Genomic DNA, 26,174 nt, shown 5'->3' on the forward strand with positions numbered 1-26,174 from the left:
CAACACTGCAGGTTACCTGGGTGTAATGTTTTTCAGCTAAAAAGGAACATGGTCTGACTCCTACCTAACTATATAAAGGGTAACGGAAGGTAAATGCGGCTAACATGTCCTGTTTTAAGCCCGGCACGTACACCTCTGCTCCGCTGTGTCTCAGCCACCATTGTTCTGGCAGAAAGGGCGCTAAAGCCAGAGAGAGGAGAGGCGAGCTGGAACAAACCAGTTTTTTTCGGAGGGGGGATATCTATACTTTTATTGTTCAAAGTTTTGTTGTTAGTTTTTAGTCGACCTCGGCCGCTACATGATCATTTCCTAGCACCAGTTCTTTGTTTATGTGATTCGGTGGCTTATTTTCATCAGTGCTCCTCATCTCTCTCCTATGTGCCGCCTCCGCTGACAGCGCTACTGCTCGGGATATGAGTGCCCCTCCCTTACTAACCAATCGAATGCCAAGAAGCTGGTAACTGAGGCAAGACACGCTTCCTATTGGTTAGCAGCTGTTTCCACAAACGTGTCGCTAGGGGCGCACCTTGGACCAAGGGCAGGACACCTGCTATGAAAGGATGCTGAGAACCACAGGTGAGGCCAAATCAAGAGAGGAAAAATCCGTGCAAAGCAAGTCCACAGACACGTTGCAGCAGGATAACAGGCACCTTTATGATACGTAGCTGCACAAAGTAATATGGAGGTGAAACCCCTTCATTTTTGGATCATGATTATTATTACCCTTTTTTCACCAAGAACTCCCATTGATAACAGAGTGTCTTTTACAAAAGTAATCTTGCTACACTATCAACCATACAACCTAAAACATCTAAAACAAAAAAGAAGCTAGAAATACAAAAAAATACACAAAGTCCTCAACATACTACACAAAAACATTACTTATTATGCTTTTAAATTGAATAAATATATTATTTCATTTAAATTGATTAGAAATTTTATTTTTCAAATATTTTTTTTTATAATTTTTTGTATTAAAAATGTATATTTTATTAATATTTTTTAATACAAAAAAATCAGCAAGGAGGACAATTTGTATTACCCATAGTGAGAACCGATGTAGTTATAAGAAGTCTTTTATATGGAGCTATTAAGGAATAGAATTGGTGTCACTGCAGATAGAGAGAAACACTTTTGACTGTGGTTAGAAACTGTTAACGTGAGCCTGGATCTGTAAAAGTTATATGAGTCATAATTTGTGCTTTGAGGAGCTGTTTTTTGTTGTTTGTGTGTGTGTGTGTGTGTGTGTGTGTGTGTGTGTGTGTGTGTGTGTGTGTGTGTGTGTGTGTGTGTATTTTATAGCAAACCATCAAAACGTAAGGATTTGTGACCCCAGGAATAAAGCTGCTGCAGTACTTCAGGTAACAGGGATTCTGATAAAATAAACTGAAGATAGAGGGATGTTTAAATGTAGGTGTTTTTAATAAATGATCCCATGTCCAAGGAAACCAGGAAAGTAAAAAGTAACCATTTAGAGTGTAGCTGGTAGTTATTAGTATGTGGACAGAGAGGGATACAGAGCTCAACTGAAAGTTTATCTAGAATGGGTTTACAGAGGGAAACATGCCAGTGCTGTTTAATAGGGAAATGTGTGTCTCTGTGTGCATGTCAATAAAATTGACATAAAATACACCACTGGTTATTTTTGCTTGCGCTTTCTTCCCTTCAGGTTACAGAAAGCCTTAAAGAATGACCAAAAATGCAAAACAGCCAAAATTATTTGATTGTGCTTCATGTTCGTTCATGTCTTTTTATTGTTTGTATTTCAGTTAAAAAGAAAAAGCTTTCAGGAAACCAATATAGAGCCTGACACCAACAAACACAATCAAAAGCACACAACTCACACCGAGAGGATCCGTGCCGAATTTTATACACTAAACGTAAACATATGCACATCAAAACAGCATAACAGGAAAAAAGGGCCTTGTTGGGATTCCATTGCTTCCATTTTTATTTATCTGTGCAGCTTTCCTTTTTCATGTCCTCAGTGTGTAAACTCCTCCACCTTTAATGATTGTCACTAAGTTAAAGCAGCTGTTTAAAGGTACATTGGTGCACTGGTATAGAAAAAATCAGAGTCATCAAAACATGAAAGAAAGCTGCAAAAGTCCAGCTGCAACGTCTCGTGCGCAGATGTTCAGAGTGTCACAATTCAGTCTCCTCATTGGTCAGTTAGTTAATTACATGTAACATGACATGCGTGTACAAAATGCTTTCATCCAGTTGCAGTCAGTCAAATGAGGAGTTCAGAGCAGTTCTCTTAAACAGCATGACTATAGCACAAAGACTCTGCAGCATGTTGGTTCAGTTTCAACATTAGTCCAGTCAAAGCAGATACATGTAAATGGAAGAATATGACATGAAAGCAAGAATAATGGGGAAAGTTAAACAGACACCCAAAAAGTGATGAGGATGGAGGAATTGCAGGGCAAGAAGACAAAGAAACCAGTAGGTGGGGAGAGATGAATTGGAAAGCTTATCTGTATATAAAAAGATGTGATTCATTAATATTGTGTCACTGGTATTTGCCAGTCCCTCTATGTTTGTCCCACAGCTTCTAAACTTCATACAAAGTTCACCACAGTGACGGGTTAGGATCTATGTGTGCATTTTACAAGAGTCATCTAAACACTTTTCTTGATAGACTTAAAGAATTTTAAGCCAGGGATGAAAAAAAGCTGTAAAACCACTATTTGTGTCCAAATATATTCATTTTAGGATATTTGGTGATTCTACCCTGGATGTGAGTGTGAATGTGAACATTGGTGGATGTCTGCCTCTACATGACTCTCCAGGATGTACCTGTATCACCTTATGAAGAAGGTAAGTGAATAAATGGAAATGGTTTCATTTCAAATTTCATTGCAAATATAAAGTCAACGCGTAGCTTGAACGGCATGTTGAGACAGTCATCTGCTGAGGGTGGTTGGTGTTTGTTTCTGGGGTTGTCATCACATTTTATAAATGTCAGAGGGCGATGAGACGGCACAGTGACTGCTAATTATTTACAAGCAAAAGTCTGTTGAAGTCTTGTTGAAGCACACTTTGTTCTTAAAGATGGAGTAAAACCATAAAAAGTAGCTTACAAAATGCTGTTTCTCTACAAATACATCATCAGGCATAGCGAGGTTCTGTGCTTATAAGTGACACCTGCTGGAGGTAAACGGGTGGCTGTAGCACAGACCCTGTGACGTCTCCATAAAGATCTGGATGAGGTAAGGCTTTTGCCGTCTTTCTTTAATGTGTGTTTCCTCTGCCAGTGACAGAGTAAAACTTCCACCTGCTCTCTGGTGGTCAAGGTGAGCAGGATGGGGTTGAAGGCACTGCTGATGGGGAGGATGAAGATGACAACCCAGCTGGAGATAGTATCCCGAGGAAGGAAACATTTCACAAGCGACTGACATTTAGAGAAATTGAACTGTGTTGATGCTTTTCAGCAAACTATTCTATAAAGTAACACAGTGACCTATATTAAAAATCCATGTAAAACCTCTAAGATACTATAAGGCAGCTGTTTCACTTCTTACCAGGTATCTGCACCTCCAGCAGCGGGAGGACTTTCACCAAAAATATAGGAATCCAGCAGAGGGCATCAGAGAACACTATGAAGAAAAACCTGCTGGCCATAGCTACATCTCTGTGCAGTCTGCTCCTCAGGTCGGTGGCAGTGATGCCGGTTTTAAAGATGGAGCAGAACATACTGCAGTAGGAGAATACAATCACCAGGAAAGCCACCAGGTTCAGACCTAAAGAGATGCTTTTCATGCTGGCTGGGACTATCAAACAGCGTTATGCAGTTCATACAGTATTAAACAGTATTTAAGCAGTTTTGAACTGAGGAAAAGTGTGCAAGCCGACAGTTCTGCTTCACAGATTTGTACTGCGTAGTTTTTGTACTTTACACTTTGTATATTTTGTGATAATGAACAATTTTGCATTGTTTGGATTTGCAATTTGCAAATCTGGAAATGGTCAGTATTTTGGGGACTTCTGGTGATATTCAGGGGTTACTTTATACCTCATATCATACCAATAGAACAAAGGATATCACTCTTTTGTTCTCCACACAAACTGTTTTCCCTTACAGCTAAGATTACTAGTGGACTAAAATGAGCCACCCGCACTTTACACCTACTGGAGGCATGAAGCTCGCAGCTAACAGTTTGTGTGCTGATGTTAATGCCAGAGGAGGGTTTTGTTGGGTTGATGTAACTTGAACATGTGTTGTTTTTATTTGTGCTTTAAAAACAAATTCTCTCACTGAAGTCTTAAAGGTTGTTCCACACTTTCTGATCCACTTAAACACCAACCTAAAGATGATATTCCAGCAGCACAAACCCAGTCTTTCTTCAAAATAAGAGCGATAATTAGTTTGTGGACAAAGACAACAGTTGGATGACCTTCATCAGGCACATTATTATGACTAGTGCAACTTACCCCTGTCTGAAGTTTGCCTGGGCGCAAATTGCTAAAAGGGAAAACGATGACGAGGAACTACTCCAGAGTCAGGTAGGTCAGGAGGAGAACAGAGACCTGAGGAGAAACATGCACCGCAAATAAAAACATGTTTTTAACTTAAAAACTGTAACACTGCTTTGAATACTGAATGCACTGTTATAAGTAGAACCTCTAACAGAGGAATCAACATGCAGAGGATGGAAATTGGGCTCAGATCATTTATAAAGTCAATTTTGTGCTAATGCAGTCTAATGATGATTTATCCTGGAAAGTGCAAGTTCTGAACAACAACAACAACTAAATGCAATGAGTGAGAGTGAATTATAAACACGATTTTAAAGTAAAAGAGGGCTTGATTTGAGTACTTTACTCTGAAAACATGACACATGTATAATGCAGAGCCGAAACAAGCTGATACGGTCAGTGAGTGGAACAAAGGATTATTTAAATCTTGAAGCACTTAATTTCCTTTGGCTGCTCATCTCTCACACAGTGGCTCAGCTCCATATTGTGGCCAATCACATGCGAGGATATAGGATAATATCATTAAGTGAAAAACAGAGAGCGGTGAGGAGGGCTGTGCGAAAGCAAAACCACATAAATATGCCTGACACCCGTAAACGAAGCAGCATCTTTGTCTCGTCTTGGTCTCGATACCCTCTGGTCTCGGTTTAGGTGGTCGTGACTACAAGTCTAATCTACAGTGGGATGCAAAAGTTTGGGCAACCTTGTTAATGGTCATTATTTTCCTGTATAAATGGTTGGTTGGTACAATAAAACATGTCAGTTAAATATATCATACAGGAGACACACACAGTGATATTTGAGAAGTGAAATCAAGTTTATTGGATTTACAGAAAGTGTGCATGTTGTGGAAAATTTAACAATAACCTGCAACACACCCAGTGAGCTTGATTTGAAGTGGGTTTAATAAACACATTGCAATGTGGAGAGAGCATCCCAGTGAAACACCAGGACCATCTGTGAATTGTGGCCACCGCCCTCACATCTTATATACAGACACACAGACAAAGAACATCCACAAACTCACATGTGGGCCCTTCTCACGGGGGGGCTATACCTCCTCCCTCACAGAGACAATTATGACCTCGTTTTCTGCTTGGCCATCACCTTTCTAACTACTGAACATCAGCACCATTGTGCACTCAAAGAATTCACAATGTGCATCCTCCCTAAAGTCAGGCGGAAAAAACAAATTCACATTTTATGGTCATCTTCTCTCCATCTGGGTCTCCACCCTTTGTTCGAAGGAGATCATATACAAAAGTCAAACAGCATTCGTTGTTCATCTGCAAAGAAAACTTCAAGCTGCTCTTTCATAAGAACCCGTTGTTAAGATAAGGAAGTTTTTCAGTGTGTGATACATTTTTCGCAGTTTATCATTAAATCCATCGACCCATGTTTCCCAATTTATTAACTGTTTCTGTAAAAGACCCTCTTCCCCCGTGTTATTAGGGATTGAGGCACTGCCTTTCCTTCACATTTCTCTGTTTATGTGTGTTTGTGTGCGTTTTATTTTGACCTTTTTGGTGATCCTACGGACTTTTCTGAACCTCCACAAGACAGCCGGCCACAGTTTTCCAACCCAATTTTCATGTGTTCTCACATTAACATTCACGCTTTTCAGTCTCTTCCTTTGCCATTTCAACTCCTAGTATGGCAAATGTGAAGCTCAGTCTTCTCAAGTCCATTCACACACAATGATGTCGCAGGTGAACACATGCAACTAGTGACAGGAGTGCTCTTACTATAGTAAAGTGAGAAAGTGATATTACTATAACTAATATGATGTGATTAAATATGTGATTAACACACGAGAAAAAGAAATCTGCCACCACAGTGCAATAATTGTTTAAACAAAATCAGGCAGGCTCATAAATTTTGGCACCACAAAAAGCGGCTCTGTTGTGCTGTGGGCGGAGAAAAGGCTTCCTCTGCATCACTGTCGCATACAGCATCTCCTTGTGTAAAGTGCGCCGAATGGTTGAACGATGCACAGCGACTCCATCTGCTGCAACATGATGTTGTAGGTCTTTGGTGCTGGTCTGTGGGTCGACTCTGACTGTTCTCACCGTTCGTCGCTTCTGTCTGTCCAAGACTTTTCTTGGTCTGCCACTTCGAGCCTTAACTTGAGCTGAGCCTGTGGTTTTCCATTTTCTCAATATGTTCCTAACTGTGGAAACAGACGGCTTAAATCTCTGAGACATCTTTCTGTGTCCTTCCCCTTGATAGGTTTGTAGCTTAAACCTATTCGCTGGAACGTTGAAGACAATGTAATTAGGTTTTGAGACCCCCGTGTTGCTACTCTTCAGAGGAAATTAAAAGAGGAGGGAAACTTAGAATTGACCCCCTTAACCTCTTAAGCCCCAAGGGGGTTTCTGAGCTTCCTGCTCGAAAATGTAATGCCCAAATTAAATTGATTATTTCTCTGCAATTACAAACTCTGTCCTTACAATCTTGGTATCAAAATAAAGCTAACACTTGGGAAATTTAATCAGAGGTGTAAATATTAAAGCAGATATTACTGTGTCAAAGTTACTGAGACTGGAACACAGAAAAAGTAAGTAGATTTTATTCTCGCCTAATTTTCTTTTGTAATTTTTAGCATATAACCCTTTTAAAAATATGCCTCAGCTCACATTTGGTTCCAGAAATCCAGTAATCAACATATAAGCATCATCTGTGCAAAGATTTATGTTTCTAAAGTAAAACAGTGAAAAACTACAGCCCTGTCAATACATGAATATCCAGACGTTGTACAAAAATGTCCAATTTTGGCACACAATTGGACACCATGCCAGTTGATTTTTTTTAGGTATTAAAGAGCAGAAAGTAATAAATTTTATTAACAGGCCTAAAAATGCTTTTTTTAAAAATATATTTTGGAAGAATTAACCACACATTTACATGGTAATGGCCCTTTACTGCCGTGCGCATAGAGCGCTTCATTGGCCTCTGGCCCTTTAAACTCCGAGGGGCTGTAACTTTGATTTCTTTTGGTCAATTTGCATGATTGACACCTCTTTTTAATCGTTTTAGCCAATAGATTCAAAATAACGATGCCACGTTCACGTCACTTCAACCAATCAGACGTTGTGATGCCAAAACCCACGTGGGTCCAAATTTATTGCATGTGGCGTCTGTCCAGTCACGTGTCTGTAGGTGGGTCTAAAATGGAGGTTGTTGACAGAAAACGGCTCTGATGCGGCTAGGTAGGCGTGGTAACTACCGGCAATCACGTGGTTACCGGCTACCGGCGAAAATAACGGAGGAAATCGGGACGGTAAGCCAATTTCTGTCTTAGCGCATTTGCGCCGCTGTGTGTTTTTGTGGTCTTCTTTTGCGGCTCATTCAGTGAATTTTGGTCAGAGTGTGGTGAAACTTGGTGTGTGCAGTCAGTGATAGCCCTGGAAGCTAACCAGCCTATCTTTAGCCGGTTACATGAAGTCTAAAGAATTTCTGGTTCGGTTTTGTTTGTTTAGCGGACCTTTGCGCATTTACGTAACTGCTCGTTTAATCGCGGCTTGTTTTCGGTGTGTTTGGTGGTTGTAGAAATGGTTTATATGACATTTTAGCTGAGATTCAGAGGTTTCTGTGGATACCACACATGTCTGGACTTATATTTCTCACCCCGTGTTATAACCGATTAAACGTGATCTCCTCCTTTTTGCCCCCGATACCGGGGGCGTGGGGCTTAAGTGGTTTTAAATACTCTTTCTCATTATTGGATTCACCTGTGTATGTAGGTCGGAGCTCACTGAGCTTACAGCCAATTTGAGTTCCAATAATTAGTTCTAAAAGTTTTGAAATCATTAAAATAACAAAAGTGTCCAAATTTATGCACCTGCCTGATTTTGTTTAAACAATTATTGCAAACTTTCTGTAAATCCAATAAACTTCATTTCACTCCTCAAATATCACTGTGTGTGTCTCCTGTATGATATATTTAACTGACATTTTTTATTGTACCAACCAACCATTTATACAGGAAAATAATGACTATTAGCAAGGTTGCCCAAACTTTTGCATCCCACTGTACTTACTGTATATGTATATCTGAATACTGTGGTTTTAACGCGGTTCACCTTCTGCAATGACCGACCATCACCATAATCATCCTCATCTGATTTCAGGCTGGTTTGGGAATATTTGCGCCTACATTGCTTGGAATAAATCCTTTCAAAGGAAAGTATTTCATGATCCAGTTCATGTGTTGATGTGCACAAACAGCTCCAATATTTTAATCTTCTCACTCTTTTTTGACTTGGCCCCGGGTCGATGTTCATGGGACTCGTCCTCCAGGCCATTTTGCCTCTTGTACCAGTCGAACAGAGTCTTCAGGATGGATGGCAGGCAGTACCCAGCAAGAGAACTCATAGAGCTGATCAGCTGGACAGATGACAGGAAGAAGAGAGGGAGCCAAGAGACAAAGGATGGCAAAAAAGGTTAGTCCTGTTCAGAATATGTGACAGTGTATAGTAAGTATGTGTCCACATGAGGCGCACACACCTGGTCAAACTGTGGCTCTTCTCCTCTGCAGAGATTTGTTTAGCGGCTTCTCCTGCCAGATAAGAACAGACAGAGGTGGAGAACAGCTTCTATTTGATCGCTGACTGTGGAGTGTGCGTGGGTTTCTCAGGTAAAATACAATCCAGTAAACACAGCGATAAAGAGAAGGCCTTCCCTGATTTACTGCTTTGTCCATTTAATGCTCGGCTGGAGAGTAAAAAAGGTCGAAACTGAGATTTGCATAAAATGTTGAGCCAATATACACCGCCATCAAAAGGTACTATGACTAATAAAATGAAGTAAGATGGGCAAAATGCGTGTTTATGATGCTGTAACACAGACAGAAGTGGACTAAGCGTCATGGAGAGAAAAGAAAGAATCGCAGCTCGGCCGCTCACCAGTGGTTCAGCCATGATGATACAGCTCTTGCGTTCAGAGAGCAAGGTGAAGATGGCAAATAAGCTTTCTAGGACAAACTCGCCCGGCTGGCTCCACGTTGACAGGCGCCATGACGACGGGGCCCTTCCTCTCACCCGAAGGGCCGCTGGCTGGTGGGATGGATGGCTTCAGTCCCACTGGAGAAGCTGATGACATATAAGACAGGCCCGTTAGTCTGAAGTGCTCTGACTCTGTGGGTCCCCCCTAAGTTACAGTAAATACTTCTGTGCTCCCAGCCTGCACACATTCTTATCAGCGTCACTGCTAACCAATGTTCCCTCTAAGCTGCGCACTGCTGGCACGGTCTCTGCGCACAGAAAATCTGTGTTGCACACAAAAAAAATCTAACCTGAATTGAAATTAAAATAAATACTTTAACAATTCTGTTTTGCAGTGTGAGTCAGTGAGCTATGGGATTAGAACGATGCCACCTTATCTCATAGTCCAGCCATTGATGCGATTCACATTCGTATATACGCAGCTAATCAACGTGGTTGACAGGCTCTGACAGCGCCCTTATGCGCCCACACCGGCGTTCTAGCTAGCAAAGCGGCGTGGCTGATGACGAGTGAAGCCACGTTAATGACAACGTGTACAACCATTGTGTGTGTCAGAACAATGAGGCGACTGCTGAATGTTACAGGTGTTACAGCAGTGATACATCTCCTGTTGTCAGGCCTGCAGGTATCAGGCTGTTGTTCTCCTTCATCTCATAGTGGACAGAAATTATTTTTTTTTTGGAGTGGCACAAATAATTTGTGTGGCATCAGATTTGATGCAGAACAGCTGATTGTTCTGTAAATAGTTTGAAATGTTTGTTTAAAAAAACGCCTTGGCTGCATTTTTAGGTAAAAACAGCTGCAAAAAACTTTGTTTGCATAACTCAGTTACTTTTTTAAAGTAGTAACTATATCATTAATTGCCCAACATTGGTCATTATATCCTGTATTTTGCAGACAGAGTTACAGGACTCTCTCCCAGACCACAGACTCATAATACAAGTCAGAGCTTTATAAATATATAAAAAAAGGAGGTTGTGTTTTCAAAACTGGAGTTCAAGTTATTTTTACTTCCAATAGTGTTAACATGCTGCACAGATCATGAACAAGTTTTAAATTTTCATTGTAAGTGGGCTGAAGCAGTTAATTAAAAGTAGTCTAACACAAATGCTGTAATTTGATTATTTTAATAAACCATGTAACTTGGATGCTAGCGTGACCACATTGCACACGTCTGCTGTTGCTCACAGTGGTCCAAGGGACGCTCAGGGAGTTTGTGTGTTCGCTCGGACACATGAAAAATTAGAGGGAACGTTGCTGCTAACTGGAGCATATTTAACGCTAAAGTTGTTTGAACTACAGATGTCATCATCTTGGGGCCTTCAGCCTGTTTTTGCTTTCTGAACCATGACAAATGGAGCTGAATATGCATTAGAAGTTCATATTTGCAATGCTCTCATGGTTGATGATTCTCACTTGTAGAGTAACCAGGAATGGGGAAGTGTTAAAGATCATCTTCTTGAGCATAAGTCGTATTCAAACGAATAAAAACCACATCTGTGTATTTAAATGTCGACTGAGTTGTGGCTCGGTGAAAGACGCCGACTCTGGCGATCCTTACACGATCCTCCCTGCTTTGCATTCAGGCAGCTGTGGTGCAGACTCATGCTTTCTCGTGCTTGATCAGATGAGAGTCGAAAGTCGTGGCGTCCCAGGAAAACTGCGGTGGAGCACTTCCTGCGACCATCTGTAGACCATTTGCATGACTCAGCAATAAAGGGGGTAATTCAGCAGAATTCTACCATGTCCAGTCAATACAAGTCTGCCTTGGTTTAATTACACTTTTATATTAATTGGAGATTGACAATAACAACACTGTTTTCCTTTGAGCCAAAATTTCATTGAAGGAAATTTCACTGCAGCTTTGATGCTGGATGGAGACAGCAACACATTTTAAAACCCTGATTTGGACTGTCTTTACAACACACACACACACACACACACACACACACACACACACACACACACACACACACACACACACACACACACAGGACTAATGTTTCTATTGTTACCCTCTTCTGTTTTATATTGTGCTGAGTGAGCATGCCGTCAGCCTGACCAATAAGAGCCAAGAGCTGCAGTGATAGGCAGGCTGAACCAGCAAATAGCCAGAAACATCTGGTCAGTGCAGCACCGCCTCAGGTACCACGTACAGCTTTTAACTGGCTTCTGACTCCAAACAAACATTTATTATAGCTCTATTATGTAGGAAATGTAGGAGACGCAGACATAAATACACAGAGGATTAACGAGGGAAGTGGGAGCACACGGGGAACACAGGTGACACTGATAATCATAACGAGACACGGCAGGAGTAACACAACACTGACGGGAGACTATCAAAGTAAAACAGGAAGCACACAGAGATGCAGACCAGATTGGAAGAGAACACAGACGTAGCGGGCTGGGGAAAACATGGAATAAAACACAAGGAGGAGAAATGAGGCATGGGGACTGGCAGATACACAGGGGGGGCACACAGGGGGTAAGGTCACGAGGGGAAATCAAATAAGCAACATCTTAACAGAACAACCTAGGGACCCTAAAACTGACAGCAAATCAAATTCAAATTCAATTATTTATTTGTCACATACACAGTCATACACAGTATGATATGCAGTGAAATGCTTACACAACTGCTTGTGACCTAAAGAAGAAAAAAGAAAGACTATGAATAGGATAAGAAATAAATATGAAAATTAAAATTAAAATGGTACATTTGACTAGGAAAGAATAAGATAAAATATAAAAATTAAGTTCAAAATAAAATAACTGTACAACAACAAATTAGAATGAAGGGTAAATTTAACTGGGAAAGAATAAGATCAAAATATAAATTAAAGTTGAAAATAAAATAACTGTACAACAAAATACACAAATACACAATATAGAAATATATAAGAATGTATGAAGAAATATAGAGTGATAACAGCAGCTGTACAAGTATTAAATGGAAAACAAACAACAACAACACAAGACACACAAAAAACCAGGTAGAAGTCCCGGGACCATGACATGCAGGTGGTTACATATGGTTAAAATGATTCAAATGCACTAAGTATGCACGTTTTTCATATCAATATAGGCCATAACTTGATTGTTGTCTGTAGCCCACATGATTAAACACTTTAAACATGTGAGTTTAGATTTGATCTACTGTATAGCCTGTATAATAAATTAATATGTAGCCCAATAAGTATAAAATCCAGAAAGCTACACAACATGGGGCGGTTCATTTACAAACACAGGTCTAACTTGAGTTTCACACAGTTTTTATTAGAAACAATCAAATTGTTAAATGCTTAAAGTACACAAAAAGTCAGAAATCTGCACCGTCATGAACAGAAATTTAAACCTAATTTTTCGTGATTTGTTGATTAACCCTCCGAGGTCTGAATCCCACGTTGTGCACATCAACATCACAGATTTGTACAAATAAAGTTTATATTTATATATTTTGTTGCCATAGCGATGCCTCCAGGGAAAAATGAGGGCGCAGAGCAAGAATGAGACCATATTAGTGGATATATGCTTTGATAACTTTGCCTAACAATCATAAATGTTTTATATTTTGTGTGTGTCCTCATTATTGAGCTTTAATCCTGCATGAAGGCCAAGATGAATCTCTTAGAGTAGAACTTTACAGGAACTATTAGAATAAATGAAAATAATAACACATTGACTGCTTTAGTCTTTTACATTCACTTCTGTCTGTTTTTTTGTCTCCATTTAAAAGATATCAAACTCTGAGCAAACAACTTGATGTAAAAAGAATCTCTGCACATTCTACAGTCTTTGATGCTAAAATGACATCACAGCATTTAAGCATGTTTTGAATGAAAACATCAGCATATGAACACAAAACTGAAGACACTGCAACCGTATGAACGCAGACCACTATTTAGTGACATTTCGACGTTTCCCCGAGGATTAACTGCTCTGTAATTTACCAAGAACTAAAGTAAGCTCACATTTCAGTTTGTAAACTTAAGATCATTTACTTAAATATATGAAGCCTGATTTTCCTGCCTGCCAGGACAGTATTTATGTACTTTACATTGTGCAAGACTAGACTATATTTTCCAGGAAAACAAATGAAGACTTAACTATTTGTCAGCTGATGTCATATTTGACAAATTATACATAAATTAGAAAATGTTCTTAATCATATCTTGGAGTGACAGAAGCTCTTTTTAACACGATTATTTCTGAGATTATTTTGTTCATTTAGGAAAATAGAGAAGACTTAAGTTTTGTTCTCAAACAAACTATTGGAATTTCTGAGAAACTGAGGCTGCGTCCACTTGTACACGGCTATTTTTGAAAGCGCAGCTTTGTCTTTTTGTTTTTAGCGTTTATATGTGGAAGGAGATATTTTTTCAAAGCTGCACATGTGGACTGGATTTTTTTTTTTAAACGAAAAAGGAAAACGTCCGTTTTCAAACATAGCCGTGTACGTTCGGACGCAGCCTAAAGTCATCACCAAAAAAGCAAATTCTCTGAACATTCTGAGTTGAGGTTTAGTGATCATTGCTGTTTTGTGTTCCTTGTAGTCAAAATGAGTGAAAGTGGTGATGGATCACAAAACAACCGTAACGGTAAGCACATGTGCTCAGTCTTGAAATTGATGAAAAACAGATTTTCAGCAGATAGTTATGGATGCTAATTAAAAGATTAAATGATCTTGCAGGCCAACAGGTTAACCCACGATCAACTGCAAGTGGAGATCAGGAACCTGCTAATCAACCAGTTAACCGACGAGCTAACCGACGAGCTAACCGGCGAGCTAACCGACGAGCTAACGAAGATATTGGTGGACTCCGGGGCTTCGCGAACGATCTTTATCTTGCTCTTTGTGATATTTGTTTGTTTGTGGATAGGCTAGTAACTTCAGTGCTGGAACAATATGACAATTACCTTTACGGTGACACTGACACTGACGATGACGATGATGATGACGATGACAACAATGTCATCGTTCAAAATATTAATGTAAGGGAATTTAATGCCAATGCTGTCAACAATGAACAGCATGAGGATCATAATGCTGTGGTTGTTGTTGGCATTGAAAATGAGGATTCGGATGAGGCATTTGAAGACTGTGTGGATGTTGACCAGCACATCCCAGAAGAGGACCCTCAGCCAGGTGTATCCAGGAGGAGGTCTAGAGAGATGGATGAAGAAGATGTGGAACCATACAAAAGAATCAGACGGAGCGAGGAGTTTTCTGATGATGACTCTGACTTCTTCTCTGCTTCTGACACTGATGGCGAGGGCTGTCCTCGTGTTGGTAATATTGCTGATGAGGACATCAATCAGCAGTCAACAGAAGAAGAACCGCAGCCCGGTGGATCCACGAAAAGGTCCAGAGAGGAAGATGTTGACGAAGAAGAGCGTGATAGCAAAAAATCCAGGCTTGCACACTCTGATTCGGGGACCAGCTCAGCTGTGTACGACCAGTCTGAGAGCAGCAGTGATGAACTTTTTGAAGATGCACACGAAGAGCTTGGCAACCATGAAGCTGGAGGCTCGAGGAAGTGTTCCCGAGAGGATTTTGAGGAAGAAGAGGAATACTTGCCTGTGTGCAAATTTCGGAGGTGTTCAATTGAGTCCAGCAGCAGCAGTGATGAAGACTAACACTCTTTCGACGGGTTTCTTCAGTATCCTTTTAGAAGGCTGATGGCCTACTCAGGTGACCCTGAATCCTCCATGCTGCAATAAGCTGGGCATACACTGTGCTGCGATTTTTTCAGTCGCGTTATTCAGCTCCTGCTCAAACTGTACGATTGACTCGCAGCGGTGAGTCTTTTCACTCTCATTTCTGCGTTTGCGCGTGCGCAGTGTAAGACGCTGCGGTGACGCCCTCAGGACGACCGACAGGATTTCAAACAGGTTTGATTTTCAGTGTATGCCCAGCATTAGGCTGCCGGGGGATTCCCATGATGCACTGGGTGTTTCTTCTTCACCCACTATGTTTAATAGACCTCTCTGCACTGAATTGTACTCGTTATTAACCTCTGTCTGTCTTTATCCTGTTTTCCTTGCCCCTCCCCAACCGGTCGCAGCAGATGGCCGCCCCTCCCTGAGCCTGGTTCTGCTGGAGGTTTCTTCCTGTTAAAAGGGAGTTTTTCCTTCCCACTGTCGCCAAAGTGCTTGCTCAAAGGGGGTCATGTGATTGTTGGGGTTTTCTCTGCCCTGTCTCTTTCCTTCTTTTTATCTATCCCTCCTTTTTCCCTCCACCCCCCCCTCTACCTGTCCTTTAATCTCTTCTTTTTCATTTCCTCCATCATCTCTCTACCCTGTGTTCACTTTTGAGAACACAGGGTAGATGATAATAAATGATAATAAAATGATAACAATTGGCTACATTTTGCATGTGTCAGATCATTTAAGTCTGCTTTTGTGTATAATATGCATACTTTACTTGTTGCTTCCAAATCCCAGAAGGAAGAAGAAGACAAATAAAAAATGAAACAAAAATATATTTCTCTTTCTTTAGTGGATAGCTTTAGCAGGGAGTTTTTCCTTCCCACTGTCGCCAAAGTGCTTGCTCATAGGGGGTCATATGATTGTTGGGCTTTTCTTTGTAAGTATACCTTACAATATAAAGCGCCTTGAGGTGACTGTTGCTGTCATTTGGCGCTCTATAAATAAAATTGAATTGAAAATTGAATAGATGTCACTGTGATGATTTCTTCCCTCCATAGAAAGCTTAGACCCAAATGCAGATTCAATGCACATGGTTAAACTATTTATGAGACTTTGCTTAAAGAGAGGGAATGGAGAACGTGGCTCGAGCTAGGAGTGTCAGCAGAGAGCAGGAACCAGAGGAAAAGCTATCGAGAGACTGAACACGTCCTGATGGGAACAATCCAACGGGAATTCTGCAACAGAGGGAGAAGAAGTTGCAGGACGGGTAAGGGAGTTTGAGGGTAGGATTAGTATGTTGGCAGAGGAGACCTAAACACAGGGAAAACAAGGTTAAACACAGGGAAGGAGCAAGCCAGAACTGGAGCAGAGGTGAAGCCTAGTTACCACTGGAGATGGCAGAACAAACTGGCGAGGAGTAGCAGGCAGCGCTGGTTTAAGAAGCCCTCCTGCTGATTGTTTGCAGATGAGGCCCAGGTGAGATACTGGAAACTCCACCTCTGAAGTGTGGACACAGTATCCCGATTCCAAGTGGAAAAGCCCCTCAGACACTTCCATGGTGCATGACAAGAAGGACGAGAAAGCATTCATTGTCCATCCATCCGTCCGTCAGCGTAATGCCTAAAAGTTTATTCAGATGTAAATATATTACATTTTTAAATAAAGATCATCAGTGTTTTTAATGACGCTGCATTTCATTCACGTGTCTCTATTGGACAGTGTTGTAGAAGTTAGAGAAGACAGGAATCACTTCCAGCTTGGCCTGACGTTTGATCACTAGTGATGTTCGATACCACTGATTTCCTTTCCGGTCCGATACCAAGTAAAATTCAGGGAGGTATCGACGATACTGATCCGATACTTTGTACAAAAACTTTACTCTTTTATTTTATCTCAAATTATAGCGTCATAATGATTACAGGACATCAGATTACTTGTTCTTATCACTTAATAATGCAGAGTTCATCATATAGAAATAAAAAACCTGAAGTTGTGCGCTATTTGAACACCTTGCCTGCCTGCAGCATTAAAGGACTCCCTGAGAGACGTCTGTCTCACCCTAGCAGCACCTGTCCTTCTCCTCCTCTTCAGTTCGCCTCAACATAAGCTCCTCATATTCTGTGATATGATTTACTCTGAGGTGTTTGACAAGGTTAGTGGTGTTGCCACAACACCTCACTTTCTTGCCACATGTATCGCAAACCACGTCTCGGCTGTTTGTGGATGTAAAATACGTCTGCACATGACTCTAATTACGCTCAGCCATTGTTGTGAGTGCGCACACCAGAGGCTGCCACACATTTATACAGCCGTATTTCACACATGACTATGAAAGGCGGAAGAAGAAGTAGTTCCTTCCAATGTAGACAATCCGAATGATATAGTTTCTTTCCACTGTGTTCCTGTTAATGAAAAACTACAATTTTACCCTAGATGATTAAAATATCGAGATTTTAATGTGGAAACCTTCTGTTTGCACATCTGGACTTTCTGTTGCTGCCCACGCAGGTGAAACTTTCTTTGAAGTGGCTCATCGAAGTTGTAATTAATCATCAATTCCCACACAATGTGAGAATGCAATCAATTTGTTTATCAGGGGAAAGGTGGGATTTTTTTAGGACACTGGAGCCTAACATTAACTGGTTTCATCTTTGCTTATTTCCATAAGAAGAAAAACATACTGAGAAAGAGATCACCAAAATATACATGTATGTATAAATGTATAAAGCCACTTACATAAAACATGAAAAGGCGGAGCAGCGATGCCCATCTCAGCCAGCGTATGATGGTGGGGCAAGATGGCAGCTTCCACAACATGACGCCAGCTCCTATGTATTTTTAGTAGATAAATGATACGTTTATGACAATGTATCAATTGTTGGAAGATGTAATTACACCTTAATTATGTAATTAGAAGCAAAAAATGATTTTTTTAATCAAATCACCTCAAAAAATTACTGTACTTACTTTCTAATTGATTCTTTACCTCTAAAAGGGGCGGCTGTGGCTCAGGAGGTGGAGCAGGTCATCTACTAATCAGATGGTTTTTGGGTCGATCCCTGGCTGCTCCAGACTGCATGCTAACTGTCCTTGGGCAAGACATTAACCCCAAGTCACTCTCTGATGCATTCATCAGAGTATGAATGTGTGTGAATGTTAGATAGAAAGCACAGAAAAAGGGCTTCTATGAACAGGTGTGAATGAGGCAACCTGTACAGAGCGCTTTGAATGTTCAGGTAGAAAAGCACTGTCAAAAATGTCTGTGTTGATTTCTTTTGGACCTCAAACATTACTCACCTTGTTGCAGGTTTCTTTATTAATGCTGAAAACCCAGAATGGAAACTGACCTTACTGCTTCCTTTAAGCATCTAGAAGCTGCTTGACATCTTTACAGATCTATCTATATCTTTCAAAACTGTCTATAATATTTCTTTACAAATACATATTACATATTGTAATTTTGCTGTTGTTAATTCATCTTTCCACCTGATAGAAGAATCCCTCCTTATTATGATTTCAATTTCATCGCTGGACGAAGCTTCAAAGTTTTCATTCATGCCACCAGCATTCTCTATATCCAAACTATTGCGGCTCCTCCAACCAACGGCCGCGGCAGGCTAAACATGAGGACACAGATGACGCGCAACAGTAAACACATGAGATACACCTCTGTACTATTTGCTACTTTTATTCCACACACAACTGTCCACTATACAAATCGGCACACGGGCTCAAACCTTAAACAAATGCACAGACTGCACAAATAACTGCACCATTTACTATGCCAAATTACAACATTGGCCTATTGCATAACTGCGCTCAAGCTGCAGTCAACAGAAGGTTTCGCCTCATGCTCACCCTACCTTTCTGCTCATCAACATCAGGTGCCGTGAACAGGTGAGTGCAACCACATTTATCACCTAACACACCCATGAGTCACGCCCCACACCCGTGTACCAATACAGTGAGTGCATTTAAACCAACCCACTTAATCAAAAAAGGAACAGCTCATATGACTCCTACACAAACTACTGGCTAACACATAGATTAAGCTCGTCAAACATCTTTCTCATCAGTTCTTTGGCAACAACAGAATGACTTCAAGGCGTTGCCGTGCATTTGTGTAGTATGTTGGGTTGATGGTAGCAGGGGCGATTCTAGGATCAGAGCTTTGGGGGTGCTGAGCACCCAGAGAGCTGCTCAGCCAGGCAAGATCAACTTTACTCATCACGATGAGACGTCTTCCCTGTCTCTGTCAGTCCCTGCATCCCTACATGTCTCCAGTTGTCCCGAGTTCTCTCTGTCTGTCTCCTCGGTGCATTTAAACCCCTGTACCTCCCTGTCCTCATCGTCTGTTGTCCTCGTCTCTGTTATCAGTCATCATAATTTTACCATCTCTGTGCAAGTCTGCAAATTTCTTTAGTAAATCATAAGATTCTTAAATTCATCAAGTCTCTCTGTGCCTGGGTCCTCGTCACGATACATGACATCACTGTTTTGCAACTTTGCCTATGGTACAATGTATGAAAAGATCTTTACTGCAGATACTACTATGGCTCTGTAGATTTTTTTTAAATTTTATTTTAACCCATGTCGCCTCACCTTGACTGGCAAATCTGTCTATCACTTTTTGGTAGTCAACTCTCTCAAGCAGTTGAACGGTTTCTGTTTTGCCTGTCACTTTTCCTTGTCTGTTTTCTTACCTGCCTCTTCCTGACCTTGTACTTTCTCCTCACGTTCCCCTCTTTCCTCTCTTCCTCTTTGGACTGACAATCATATACAAATAGATTATATTCAATTAGATGAACAAATTAAATTAATATGAAAAAAAAATACTGTTAAGATCACTAATAAAAAGTCCTCTCTCAGTGGACAATTTTAAGTTTTACATTTTAAATATGTTATATAAAATTCAACGGGAGCAACAGGCCGGTCAGATGTCGCTGATTTTACTACAGAGTAGGACGGGTTGTAGGCAGGGCTGGACTGGGACAAAAAATCGACCCAGGCATTTTGACTAGAGACCAGCCCACCAGGTATTACAGGAAAAGCCATAAAGCCTTTGAATGAAAACAGATGCTGTTGTGACAGTGATGTACACTGTCTTGTTGGTAAATTTATGATTTCTATACATTTTACATCAGATAAAAACTTTGGTTGTAAAATTCAGACAATTATTTAATAAAAGCTAAACATTTTAAATGAGAATAAGAAAGAAAAGTATTTCTTTGTGCCCCCCTTCCATGTTAATGCCCTACCTGGCCCCCTGGCAAAACTTTGCTAGACCCGCCCCTGCACAGTTATGGTAAATGGTAAATGGCCCTGCCTACAACCCGTCCTACACTGTAGTAAAATCAGCGACATCTGACCGTCCTGTTGCTCCCGTTGAATTTTATATAGCATATTTAAAATGTAAAACTTAAAATTGTCCGTAGCCTGCGGACAAATGTACATCTTTTATTAGATGAACATGTGGTTTCCATAGTAGTATCTGCAGTAAAGATCTTTTCATACATTGTACCATAGGCAAAGTTGCAAAACAGTGATGTCATGTATCGTGATGAGGACCCAGGCACAGAGAGACTTGATGAATTTAAGAATCTTATGATTTACTAAAGAAATTTGCAGACTTGCACAGAGATGGTAAAATTATGATGACTGATAACAGAGACGAGGACAACAGACGATGAGGACAGGGAGGTACAGGGGTTTAAATGCACCGAGGAGACAGACAGAGAGAACTCGGGACAACTGGAGACATGTAGGGATGCAGGGACTGACAGAGACAGGGAAGACGTCTCATCGTGATGAGTAAAGTTGATCTTGCCTGGCTGAGCAGCTCTCTGGGTGCTCAGCACCCCCAAAGCTCTGACCCTAGAATCGCCCCTGCTACCATGTTTCCCTCTCACCAGATAACCAAACCGATATCATGACCAGCAGCTTTACAGCTGTGGCTCCAGCAAACATCAGCTGATACTAGAAATTAATATTAAATAAATTCTAACAACAGCTGATCAAGCTTAAACGTGCTGCTGTTGTTTAGTGCGACATCCGGCGGTTTCCTCTTTCTGGTGCAAAGTGAGTGATAAATAAACAAGAGAGAAAAGCCGATCAGCTGATCATTGATCAGTTTCATGATTGAAGTAGCAACAGGAGAGGGAGGGGAGAGAATGAGAGGAGAAGAGGCAGCAGCTGTGCAGCAAAGACACAGAATAACTCCAGCTTTGTCTTTTTCATTGTAGCTCATGTCCGGGACAAACTGTTCCTTTTCAGCTCAATACGACATGCGTAATATTTTCTGTGAATACGGGAGGGTTGGCAACTCTAACTAACCTTATGAATAAAATAAAGTTCACTATCAGTAACATCAAAGCACCCACCCAGCTGTATAGAAACCTAGTACACAGTAGGAGTTATTGCAACCGACTGTAAAAAGTCAGCACAACGAAAATAAACTACACCTAAACTTGGTTTATATCTGACCCAGATAGACTGCAGGTCATAACTTCTTACCTGAAGTTCAGTTCACCTGACACTCAGACCGGCGGCCGCCTCGGGTCTCTCCTCCTCCTGCCTCCCCTTTTCCTCATCCACCTGCTGGCCTCTGTGGGAGTTCCGCCATAGCCACAACCAAACAACTGAGTTATTTTTACACACCGCTCAGCATCCAGCTGGCCAATCCACCACCTTTCATTGTTTATACCGTTACAAAAAAAAAAGAAAAAAAGAAAAATCATCGGCCCATAAAAACTAAAAATCACAATACTGGGTTGGCCAGTCCAGCTATGGTTGTAGGGTAGCAAACGTCGTCGGAAAACACGTTTTCAACACGTTTTCAACACTGCAGGTTACCTGGGTGTAATGTTTTTCAGCTAAAAAGGAACATGGTCTGACTCCTACCTAACTATATAAAGGGTAACGGAAGGTAAATGCGGCTAACATGTCCTGTTTTAAGCCCGGCACGTACACCTCTGCTCCGCTGTGTCTCAGCCACCATTGTTCTGGCAGAAAGGGCGCTAAAGCCAGAGAGAGGAGAGGCGAGCTGGAACAAACCAGTTTTTTTCGGAGGGGGGATATCTATACTTTTATTGTTCAAAGTTTTGTTGTTAGTTTTTAGTCGACCTCGGCCGCTACATGATCATTTCCTAGCACCAGTTCTTTGTTTATGGGATTCGGTGGCTTATTTTCATCAGTGCTCCTCATCTCTCTCCTATGTGCCGCCTCCGCTGACAGCGCTACTGCTCGGGATATGAGTGCCCCTCCCTTACTAACCAATCGAATGCCAAGAAGCTGGTAACTGAGGCAAGACACGCTTCCTATTGGTTAGCAGCTGTTTCCACAAACGTGTCGCTAGGGGCGCACCTTGGACCAAGGGCAGGACACCTGCTATGAAAGGATGCTGAGAACCACAGGTGAGGCCAAATCAAGAGAGGAAAAATCCGTGGAAAGCAAGTCCACAGACACGTTGCAGCAGGATAACAGGCACCTTTATGATACGTAGCTGCACAAAGTAATATGGAGGTGAAACCCCTTCATTTTTGGATCATGATTATTATTACCCTTTTTTCACCAAGAACTCCCATTGATAACAGAGTGTCTTTTACAAAAGTAATCTTGCTACACTATCAACCATACAACCTAAAACATCTAAAACAAAAAAGAAGCTAGAAATACAAAAAATACACAAAGTCCTCAACATACTACACAAAAACATTACTTATTATGCTTTTGAATTTCATTTCATTTAAATTGATTAGAAATTTTATTTTTCAAATATTTTTTATAATTTTTTGTATTAAAAATGTATATTTTATTAATATTTTTTAATACAAAAAAATCAGCAAGGAGGACATTTTGTATTACCCATAGTGAGAACCGATGTAGTTATAAGAAGTCTTTTATATGGAGCTATTAAGGAATAGAATTGGTGTCACTGCAGATAGAGAGAAACACTTTTGACTGTGGTTAGAAACTGTTAACGTGAGCCTGGATCTGTAAAAGTTATATGAGTCATAATTTGTGCTTTGAGGAGCTGTTTTTTGTTGTTTGTGTGTGTGTGTGTGTGTGTGTGTGTGTGTGTGTGTGTGTGTGTGTGTGTGTGTGTATTTTATAGCAAATCATCAAAACGTAAGGTTTTGTGACCCCAGGAATAAAGCTGCTGCAGTACTTCAGGTAACAGGGATTCTGATAAAATAAACTGAAGATAGAGGGATGTTTAAATGTAGGTGTTTTTAATAAATGATCCCATGTCCAAGGAAACCAGGAAAGTAAAAAGTAACCATTTAGAGTGTAGCTGGTAGTTATTAGTATGTGGACAGAGAGGGATACAGAGCTCAACTGAAAGTTTATCTAGAATGGGTTTACAGAGGGAAACATGCCAGTGCTGTTTAATAGGGAAATGTGTGTCTCTGTGCGCATGTCAATAAAATTGACATAAAATACACCACTGGTTATTTTTGCTTGCGCTTTCTTCCCTTCAGGTTACAGAAAGCCTTAAAGAATGACCAAAAATGCAAAACAGCCAAAATTATTTGATTGTGCTTCATGTTCGTTCATGTCTTTTTATTGTTTGTATTTCAGTTAAAAAGAAAAAGCTTTCAGGAAACCAATATAGAGCCTGACACCAACAAACACAATCAAAAGCACACAACTCACACCGAGAGGATCCGTGCCGAATTTTATACACTAAACGTAAACATATGCACATCAAAACAGCATAACAGGAAAAAAGGGCCTTGTTGGGATTCCATTGCTTCCATTTTTATTTATCTGTGCAGCTTTCCTTTTTCATGTCCTCAGTGTGTAAACTCCTCCACCTTTAATGATTGTCACTAAGTTAAAGCAGCTGTGTAAAGGTACATTGGTGCACTGGTATAGAAAAAAATCAGAGTCATCAAAACATGAAAGAAAGCTGCAAAAGTCCAGCTGCAACGTCTCGTGCGCAGATGTTCAGAGTGTCACAATTCAGTCTCCTCATTGGTCAGTTAGTTAATTACATGTAACATGACATGCGTGTACAAAATGCTTTCATCCAGTTGCAGTCAGTCAAATGAGGAGTTCAGAGCAGTTCTCTTAAACAGCATGACTATAGCACAAAGACTCTGCAGCATGTTGGTTCAGTTTCAACATTAGTCCAGTCAAAGCAGATACATGTAAATGGAAGAATATGACATGAAAGCAAGAATAATGGGGAAAGTTAAACAGACACCCAAAAAGTGATGAGGATGGAGGAATTGCAGGGCAAGAAGACAAAGAAACCAGTAGGTGGGGAGAGATGAATTGGAAAGCTTATCTGTATATAAAAATATGTGATCCATTAATATTGTGTCACTGGTATTTGCCAGTCCCTCTATGTTTGTCCCACAGCTTCTAAACTTCATACAAAGTTCACCACAGTGACGGGTTAGGATCTATGTGTGCATTTTACAAGAGTCATCTAAACACTTTTCTTGATAGACTTAAAGAATTTTAAGCCAGGGATGAAAAAAAGCTGTAAAACCACTATTTGTGTCCAAATATATTCATTTTAGGATATTTGGTGATTCTACCCTGGATGTGAGTGTGAATGTGAACATTGGTGGATGTCTGCCTCTACATGACTCTCCAGGATGTACCTGTATCACCTTATGAAGAAGGTAAGTGAATAAATGGAAATGGTTTCATTTCAAATTTCACTGCAAATATAAAGTCAACGCGTAGCTTGAACGGCATGTTGAGACAGTCATCTGCTGAGGGTGGTTGGTGTTTGTTTCTGGGGTTGTCATCACATTTTATAAATGTCAGAGGGCGATGAGACGGCACAGTGACTGCTAATTATTTACAAGCAAAAGTCTGTTGAAGTCTTGTTGAAGCACACTTTGTTCTTAAAGATGGAGTAAAACCATAAAAAGTAGCTTACAAAATGCTGTTTCTCTACAAATACATCATCAGGCATAGCGAGGTTCTGTGCTTATAAGTGACACCTGCTGGAGGTAAACGGGTGGCTGTAGCACAGACCCTGTGACGTCTCCATAAAGATCTGGACGAGGTAAGGCTTTTGCCGTCTTTCTTTAATGTGTGTTTCCTCTGCCAGTGACAGAGTAAAACTTCCACCTGCTCTCTGGTGGTCAAGGTGAGCAGGATGGGGTTGAAGGCACTGTTGATGGGGAGGATGAAGATGACAACCCAGCTGGAGATAGTATCCCGAGGAAGGAAACATTTCACAAGCGACTGACATTTAGAGAAATTGAACTGTGTTGATGCTTTTCAGCAAACTATTCTATAAAGTAACACAGTGACCTATATTAAAAATCCATGTAAAACCTCTAAGATACTATAAGGCAGCTGTTTCACTTCTTACCAGGTATCTGCACCTCCAGCAGCGGGAGGACTTTCACCAAAAATATAGGAATCCAGCAGAGGGCATCAGAGAACACTATGAAGAAAAACCTGCTGGCCATAGCTACATCTCTGTGCAGTCTGCTCCTCAGGTCGGTGGCAGTGATGCCGGTTTTAAAGATGGAGCAGAACATACTGCAGTAGGAGAATACAATCACCAGGAAAGCCACCAGGTTCAGACCTAAAGAGATGCTTTTCATGCTGGCTGGGACTATCAAACAGCGTTATGCAGTTCATACAGTATTAAACAGTATTTAAGCGGTTTTGAACTGAGGAAAAGTGTGCAAGCCGACAGTTCTGCTTCACAGATTTGTACTGCGTAGTTTTTGTACTTTACACTTTGTATATTTTGTGATAATGAACAATTTTGCATTGTTTGGATTTGCAATTTGCAAATCTGGAAATGGTCAGTATTTTGGGGACTTCTGGTGATATTCAGGGGTTACTTTATACCTCATATCATACCAATAGAACAAAGGATATCACTCTTTTGTTCTCCACACAAACTGTTTTCCCTTACAGCTAAGATTACTAGTGGACTAAAATGAGCCACCCGCACTTTACACCTACTGGAGGCATGAAGCTCGCAGCTAACAGTTTGTGTGCTGATGTTAATGCCAGAGGAGGGTTTTGTTGGGTTGATGTAACTTGAACATGTGT

General features: G+C 40.8%; 2 long non-coding RNA genes across 2 annotated transcripts; both read right to left on the reverse strand.

Moving 5' to 3' along the window:
- Positions 1 to 3,790: 3,790 nt before the first annotated feature.
- LOC134615611 (uncharacterized) lies at positions 3,791 to 16,751 on the reverse strand. Its single transcript, XR_010091307.1, has 5 exons — positions 16,524 to 16,751; positions 9,387 to 9,572; positions 8,989 to 9,040; positions 8,733 to 8,868; positions 3,791 to 4,533 (listed from the first exon to the last, which is right to left on the reverse strand). It is a non-coding gene; the product is annotated as an uncharacterized LOC134615611 (long non-coding RNA).
- A 1,121-nt stretch (positions 16,752 to 17,872) lies between these two features.
- On the reverse strand, positions 17,873 to 21,704 carry LOC134615612 (uncharacterized). Its single transcript, XR_010091308.1, has 3 exons — positions 21,651 to 21,704; positions 18,124 to 18,226; positions 17,873 to 17,965 (listed from the first exon to the last, which is right to left on the reverse strand). It is a non-coding gene; the product is annotated as an uncharacterized LOC134615612 (long non-coding RNA).
- Between the last annotated feature and the right edge of the window lie 4,470 nt (positions 21,705 to 26,174).

This window comes from Pelmatolapia mariae, linkage group LG17 (assembly GCF_036321145.2).
Source record: "Pelmatolapia mariae isolate MD_Pm_ZW linkage group LG17, Pm_UMD_F_2, whole genome shotgun sequence".
In the NCBI taxonomy this organism is placed as follows: domain Eukaryota; kingdom Metazoa; phylum Chordata; class Actinopteri; order Cichliformes; family Cichlidae; genus Pelmatolapia; species Pelmatolapia mariae.